The sequence below is a fragment of the Bison bison genome, unplaced genomic scaffold (assembly GCF_000754665.1).
Source record: "Bison bison bison isolate TAMUID 2011002044 unplaced genomic scaffold, Bison_UMD1.0 scf7180017864224, whole genome shotgun sequence".
Classification (NCBI taxonomy): Eukaryota; Metazoa; Chordata; class Mammalia; order Artiodactyla; family Bovidae; genus Bison; species Bison bison.
In genome coordinates, this window is record NW_011494796.1 from 4,771,485 (window position 1) to 4,778,676 (window position 7,192).

The window sequence follows — 7,192 nt, forward strand, 5'->3', positions numbered from 1 at the left end:
GTTGGTCTCTTCCATGTGGCACAGTAATTCCAGGCAGGGGCACCACTTCTCACCTGTGCCTTTGAACGCCACCTCCTCCCTCCTGTCCCTCCATACACACACACCCCTGCCCTGGATCCTCCTCCCAACAGCTCCTCCTCATGGCCCTCAGTGCCCCATGACCTCCCGCTTCTGTCTCCCAGAGTCTCTCAAGGCCCACAGCCTAGCAGGTGCTGGGCATTGTTGGGGCGTGGTCCCAGGTCCCCCACTCAAGGCGCAGCTGGGGAGTAACATGAGGGCTGTGTCTGTCTGTGAAGGATGTCCAGGCCACCACTGCTGGGGTGCACACCCACAAAGGCCAGTGAGCTGTGTGCTTCAGGTTGAGACGTGTATCATCCGTGTCTTTTCTGTTATCTGGTGCTTTGACATCTGGGGTTTGACAGCTGACCCTGAAGGGAATGCCCCTCCCAAGGCTAGCCAATTCCTAGACTAGTCTGACAGCGTGTTCCTCACATGAAAACCAACCAGTCCACAGCCCACATCCCCGGCCACCTCCTCCATCAGGCTCTCACATTCTGGGCCACTCCACCTGCCTGAGCACCCCAGGGTCAGGTGCTGGATAATGAGGGACAGCCCTTAGGCTTCCCTGGTGGCTCAGATCTGCCTGCAATGCAGGAGATCTGGATTCAGTCCCCAGGTTGGGAAGATCCCCTGAAGGAGGGCATGGCAACCCACTCCAGTACTCTTGCCTGGAGAATCCCCATGGACAGAGGAGCCTGATGGGCTACAGTCCATGAGGTTGCAAAGAGTTGGACACGACTGAGCGACTAAGCACATCACAGCCCTTAGACCCCTCTGCAGTTGAAATCATTTTAACCAGGCAATCCTAAGGCAGTTTACCCTGCCTCGCCTGTTTCTTCCTATAGAAACCTCAGTAAAGGCTTTTGCCAAAAAAAGAAAAAACCTTTCCCCATATCTGCCCCCTACACTTTCTGACTCCTGACGGGCCCCAGGGCTTCCTGTGTGGCCCTGAGTGGCATGGCCTGCTCCCCTCTCCTGGGAACTGAGAGTCACAAACACTCTTGTCATTTGCAGTCATCTCCTGGTCAGTCAGTCTTGCTGTACTTCATGTATTCTAGGAGGACATTGTATTTTACAACATGCGAGAAGAGGAAAGTGGTCCTGACTCTCAGGAGGATGCAGACAGCACCCACAGGTGGACACTGGGGCCTGTGTGCCACGGAAGGGAAGCAGAAAGGTCAAAGGCTTATGTCCAAGCAAGTGGTCAGTGGCCATCTCCTGCGCTCAGCCAGCCTGCCCTCAGCTGACCCGTGGCCTACACTTCCTCCCAAGGTGAGAAATGCACCTGACTCTTGGTGGCTCTCCTTAGAAAAACACTAGGAAATCAAACACCAAACTATTTACTCTATCTCATTTCCTGGCCCTTTGGACCTCCTGTCTCCTACCCTGGACCTGTAGGGTCCTGTAAGCCACAATACATGTTACCTTATCAGAATTCAAAACCACCCCCCAGAGGCCTATAGGAAATCTGGCTGTGGAATCTAGGTCTGGTGACAGCTTTTGGGGTGAAAGAACCTTGAAATGAAGTCCTATCAGCTTTGAGTAATGAAAAAACATTACTCTCTTCATTCTTCATTACCCAAATGAAGAGTAATGAGAGTGAGGGGTATCCATCATTCTACAGATGGACGTCACTGTACAGACAGAGGGGACACAGTCACCTTCACAGCAGGAATGCCCCAGCCAGGGAGGTACTCTTATCGTTGGCTCTCACAAAACAAGAACAGAGAATGATTCACTCTGCTTCATGGAATACGTGAGAAACCTCACAGAGAGGACACTGAAGGAAAGTAAAGATTTGGCAGGCAGAGGAGAGGAAAGGGCATTCTGGGCAGGAGGGACAGGCTGTGCAGGGGAACAGAGATGGGTGGAAAGTTGCTGGAACTCAGGCTGTAGTGTTGTGGGCATAATGGGAGTTGAACAGAGAGATGCAAAGACCAGTATGTTTCTAGTCCTGCATCCCAAGCCCACTGAGCCTGATGAAGATTAATGGCTCATAAAGACTTCTCAATAAGTGAATGAGGACAAGAGGTGGTTGTGGTCAGACACAGGGGACCCTGAATGCCTGATCAACAGCATTTGCCATCTGTGTGGAGCTGGCTAGCTAGTTTCCAGGCAGGAAAGGACACCTAATTAGGCTTCATTGCTTCTGAGAGCCCATGCCAGGATTGCCGGGGGTGTTTCTGGGCTGAGCAAGAGGAGTTGGTTAAGCCATTCTCCTAAAATAAATAGTTTGAACTGTTTGTCCCTCAAGGACAAAATACGGTTCATGGAGCCTGTCTCATTATTCCTTGCAACATACATATGCAAAGCATTAGCTAGCAGATTCCCACTCCCCGGCTTGTTTAGAGAGTACAGATTTTTGCCAAGGTCACACCGCACACTAGGGGTGAAAGTGAAAGCAGCAAAGACCTCCGGCCCCCCCTCCTAACTATGCTTCTCTTGGTTTTTCCCCCTCTGCCTCGGCCAACGGCCAAGGCTGATCTACAAACCATGGCTGAGGCCTTGACATCTAGGCCCCGGGACAGAGACCCGCTCCTCCAGGCAGCCAACTCCAGCCTGCTCACAGCAGTGTGCTTCTGTCCTCTGAGATTTTCTCCTAGAAGAGATGGCTCATGTATGCCTGGGAAAAAGCAGGGAGAGGGGTGAGCTGGACCCAGGTGGCTCCAGGGCCATCCAGCCTTGTGGAAAATGCGCAGGTGGTAACTTTACCCAGCTGTGTCCCATGGAGGTTCCCTTCACAAACACCTCCCTGGACCCTCCAGAAGGCTCTGGCATCTTTATGTGATTCCCAGTCCCTCATTCTGATCGTGGCAAGCTGGCTGCCGAGATTCATTCAACAAGTTTAACAAATATTCATTGAGTACTTGTTGTGTGCCCGGCACCATGCTAGCTGACATCACCTGCACAGTGGTGTAGGCTCTGTGCCAGGTGCGTCAGGATTCAAAAGGAAATGTGACAGGCACAGTCCTGCCTTATGAGCTTGCGGTCTGGAATCTTGCCATTTCAGGAATCAGTGCAATATAATTGTGGAAAGAACACATCTTAAAGAGATCTGGATTCAAGACACAGGTCTAGCTTTTTATGGCTATTTATAATACAGCGTTACGGTGGGAATTTGTGTTGCTAGAAAGATCAAATGCCTGGCCAAAACTGTCAAACCAAGAGTCAAAACATGTCTCTTAAACCACTAACCCACTTGTGTCTGAAAGCACTAACAACTGAAGGATTTCTTTGGAGAGGGTTGTTGATATGGTGTGAGACAAAGAAAGAAGGAAAGGAGAGGGAAAGAGAGAGATGGTGGGAGGAAGGCTGTTAATAAGTGCTCTGTCTCTTGTCTTATAATGACACTAATCCTGTTAGATCAGGGCCCCACCTTAAGACCTCCTTCAGTTCAGTTTAGTTGCTCAGTCGTGTCTGACTCTTTGCACCCCAATAGACTGCAGCACACCAGGTCTCCCTGTCCATCACCAACTCCTAGAGTTTACTCAAACTCATGTCCATTGAGTCAGTGATGCCATCCAACCATCTCATCCTCTGTCGTCCCCTTCTCCCCCTGCCTTCCATCTTTCCCAGCTTCAAGGTCTTTTCCAGTGAGCCAGTTCTTTGCATCAGGTGGCCAAAGTATTGGAGTTTCAGCTTCAACAACAGTCCTTCCAATGAATATTCAGGGCTGATCTCCTTTAGGAAGGACAGGTTGGATCTCCTTGCAGTCCAAGGGACTCTCAAGATTCTTCTCCAACACCACAGTTCAAAAGCATCAATTCTTCTGTGCTCAGCTTTCTTTATAGTCCAACTCTCATATCCATACATGACTACTGGAAAAACAATAGCCTTGACTAGATGGACCTTTGTTGGCAAAATAACGTCTCTTCTTTTTAATATGCTGTCCAGGTTGGTTGTAACTTTCCTTCCAAGGAGGAAGTGTCTTAATTTCATGGCTGCAGTCGCCATCTGTTGTGATTTTGGAGCCCAAAAAAATAAAATCTGCCACTATTTCCACTGTTTTCCCATCTATTTGCCATGAAGTGATGGGACCAGATGCCATGATCTTTGTTTTCTGAATGTTGAGCTTTAAGCCAACTTTTTCACTCTCTTCTTTCACTTTCATTAAGAGACTCTTTAGTTCTTCTTTACTTTCTGCCATAAGGGTGGTGTCATCTGCATATCTGAGGTTATTGATATTTCTCTTGGCAATCTTGATTCCAGTTTGTGCTTCATCTAGCCCAGTGTTTCTCATGATGTGCTCTGCATATAAGTTAAATAAGTAGGGTGACAATATACAGCCTTGACATACTCCTTTTCCTATTTGGAACCAGTCTGTTGTTCCATGTCCAGTTCTAACTGTTGCTTCCTGACCTGTATACAGGTTTCTCAAGAGGCAGGTTAGGTGATCTGGTATTCCCACCTCTTTCAGAATTTTCCACAGTTTGTGGTGATCCACACAGTCAAAGGCTTTGGCATCCTCAATAAAGCAGAAATAGATGTTTTTCTGGAACTCTCTTGCTTTTTCAATAATCCAACAGATGTTGACAGTTTGATCTCTGGTTCCTCTGCCTTTTCTAAAACCAGCTTGAACATCTGGAATTTCATGGTTCAGGTACTGTTGCAGCCTGGCTTGGAGAATTTTGAGCATTACTTTACTAGTATCCTTAATTACTTCCTTGTAGGCCCCATCTCCAAAAACAGTCATACTGGGGCTTAGGACTTCAACATATGAATGGGGCTGCTGCTGCTGCCAAGTCGCCTCAGTCATGTCCAACTCTGTGCGACCCCATAGACGGCAGCCCAACAGGCTCCCCCGTCCCTGGGATTCTCCAGGCAAGAACACTGGAGTGGGTTGCCATTTCCTTCTCCAATGCATGAAAGTGAAAAGTGAAAGTGAAGTCGCTCAGCCGTATCTGACTCTTCGCTACCCCATGGACTGCAGCCCACCAGGCTCCTCCATCCATGGGATTCTCCAGGCAAGAGTACTGGAATGGGGTGCCATCAACTTCTCCGATGAATGGGGCAGGGGAACACAATGCAGTTTTAGCAGCCTGCCTAGCTCTTTTGATGGCAGAGCAAATGAGAGGTAACTGCAGTAGGATCAGCCTGAATTTCCAGAGTGTGTCAGAATGTGTGGGCTTTATATGAAACAGGGCCAGGGTAGGGGCCCTGGGTTCTGTTCAAGAAGACTGTGTGGTTTGAGGGGACCACAACAACTGTGACCTGTCAACATCCCAGGAACTGAAGAACAAATGTGAGCCACAAGGGAAAAAGGTAGGTCTCCCATACAGCAGGATGTAGGTGAAAGATCCCAGCATTAAATGGAGTGATGCGTGTATGCGTATCTCCAAACAACCTGTGAATGTGCTCTAGGAGAAAGGTCAAGGCTCAAAGGATGCTTCAACCCCATAGCTGCATCAGTGGGAACTTTTTTGCTTCCCTTTCCTCTCCATCCTCCCCATTCCCACAGAAGAAGAATAAGGCCCAGGTGGGGAAAGCTCAAAGAGCCTTATCATGGACCCAAGCAGGTTTGCAGCCCAAGCCACTGGAGAAGGAGTCATTTCAACTTTAAATAAGTTCAGAGTTTGGATTATTAAGTGGAACTAGATATTTTTATTACTGAATTGAGACTATATTTCACACCTTAAATTGACTTAAGAAAGTGACTGGAGAACTGCTTTTATTACCAAGAGATCAGAAAATTCATGAGCCAAAATTTTCATCCAGAGTCAGGAGAAGAATCAGCCTCACAGAGTGGATTTAAAGGAACAAGAAGAGGCAGCTATAAGATGCTTCATGATCATTCCACCCATGGAATTTTTGTGTGCTCGATACCACAGATACGTGAGGTGCATGGTCTTCTCATCTTAAAATGAGAATAATGCAGTCCGTGGGGTCACAAAGAGTCAGACATGACTGAGCGACTGAAATGAAATGAACACAACCTACTATGAAAGATTGAAATTAAACTATATATGTTGATGTCTACAAAAGCCTGGTACAGTAAGGTCAAAAGCCTAAGACAGAGTCTGGTACACAGTAGATCCAAATAAATGGTAGCCAGCATTATTGTTCAAGATAATAATAGTAGCTGGATAAGTAGCATTAAAAAGTGCCTGAGCAGTATGCAACTCCAAGCTTTCTTCGTGTTTTGCAGTTCCAAAGTTTCCGGTCCTTTTGGGCTCTGAGGAATTAAGTCCCAAACTGCAAGGAAATCTGGCCCTTCTCTCCAGCCTAATACAACTTTTGGATTTTATGTGGAAATCTTAAACCTCTCCTTCTCATTTAGTTTCCATTTAGAGCTTTGAAAATACAAGATGTGCTGTGTATGGTTTCTCCCCAGACTCATGCTGAATACTAATCACTATTTTCCAGAAAACTCAGCATCGGGGCAGCCCATGGGATCACCGAAGGAATTGGACTAATGCCAAGGACTGGTTACCACAATACGTCATCCACTTATGAATATTATTAAATGAGCTTTGTTTCAAGAAACCTTAAACCTTCGACTTTTAGCTCATTTTAGTCTTTCCTCAGCACTCTGGAACACAATTAATAGTGACACCATGCCATGAATAAGTTATGCATGGCTCAAACTCTAACTCACAATTGATTAGTTCTTTAACAATGGCCCTGAATAATGTGGTGCTAATGGCCAGCTCTGGTGGTCTGCTCCTACCCTGTGCTTTACAACATCCATGCTGGAGTCTAATAAATGCTTTATTTAATGGTTAGGAAAAGGAGTATGTCAAGGCTGTATATTGTCACCCTGCTTATTTAACTTCTATGCAGAGTACATCATGAGAAACGCTGGACTGGAAGAAGCACAAGCTGGAATCAAGATTGCCGGGAGAAATATCAATAACCTCAGATATGCAGATGACACCACCCTTATGGCAGAAAGTGAAAAGGAACTAAAAAGCCTCTTGAAGAAAGTGAAAGTGGAGAGTGAAAAAGTTGGCTTACAGCTTAACATTCAGAAAACGAAGATCATGGCATCTGGTCCCATCACTTCATGGGAAATAGATGGGGAAACTGTGGAAACAGTGTCAGACTTTATTTTTCTGGGCTCCAAAATCACTGCAGATGGTGACTGCAGCCATGAGATTAAAAGATGCTTACTCCTTAGAAGGAAAGTTATAAC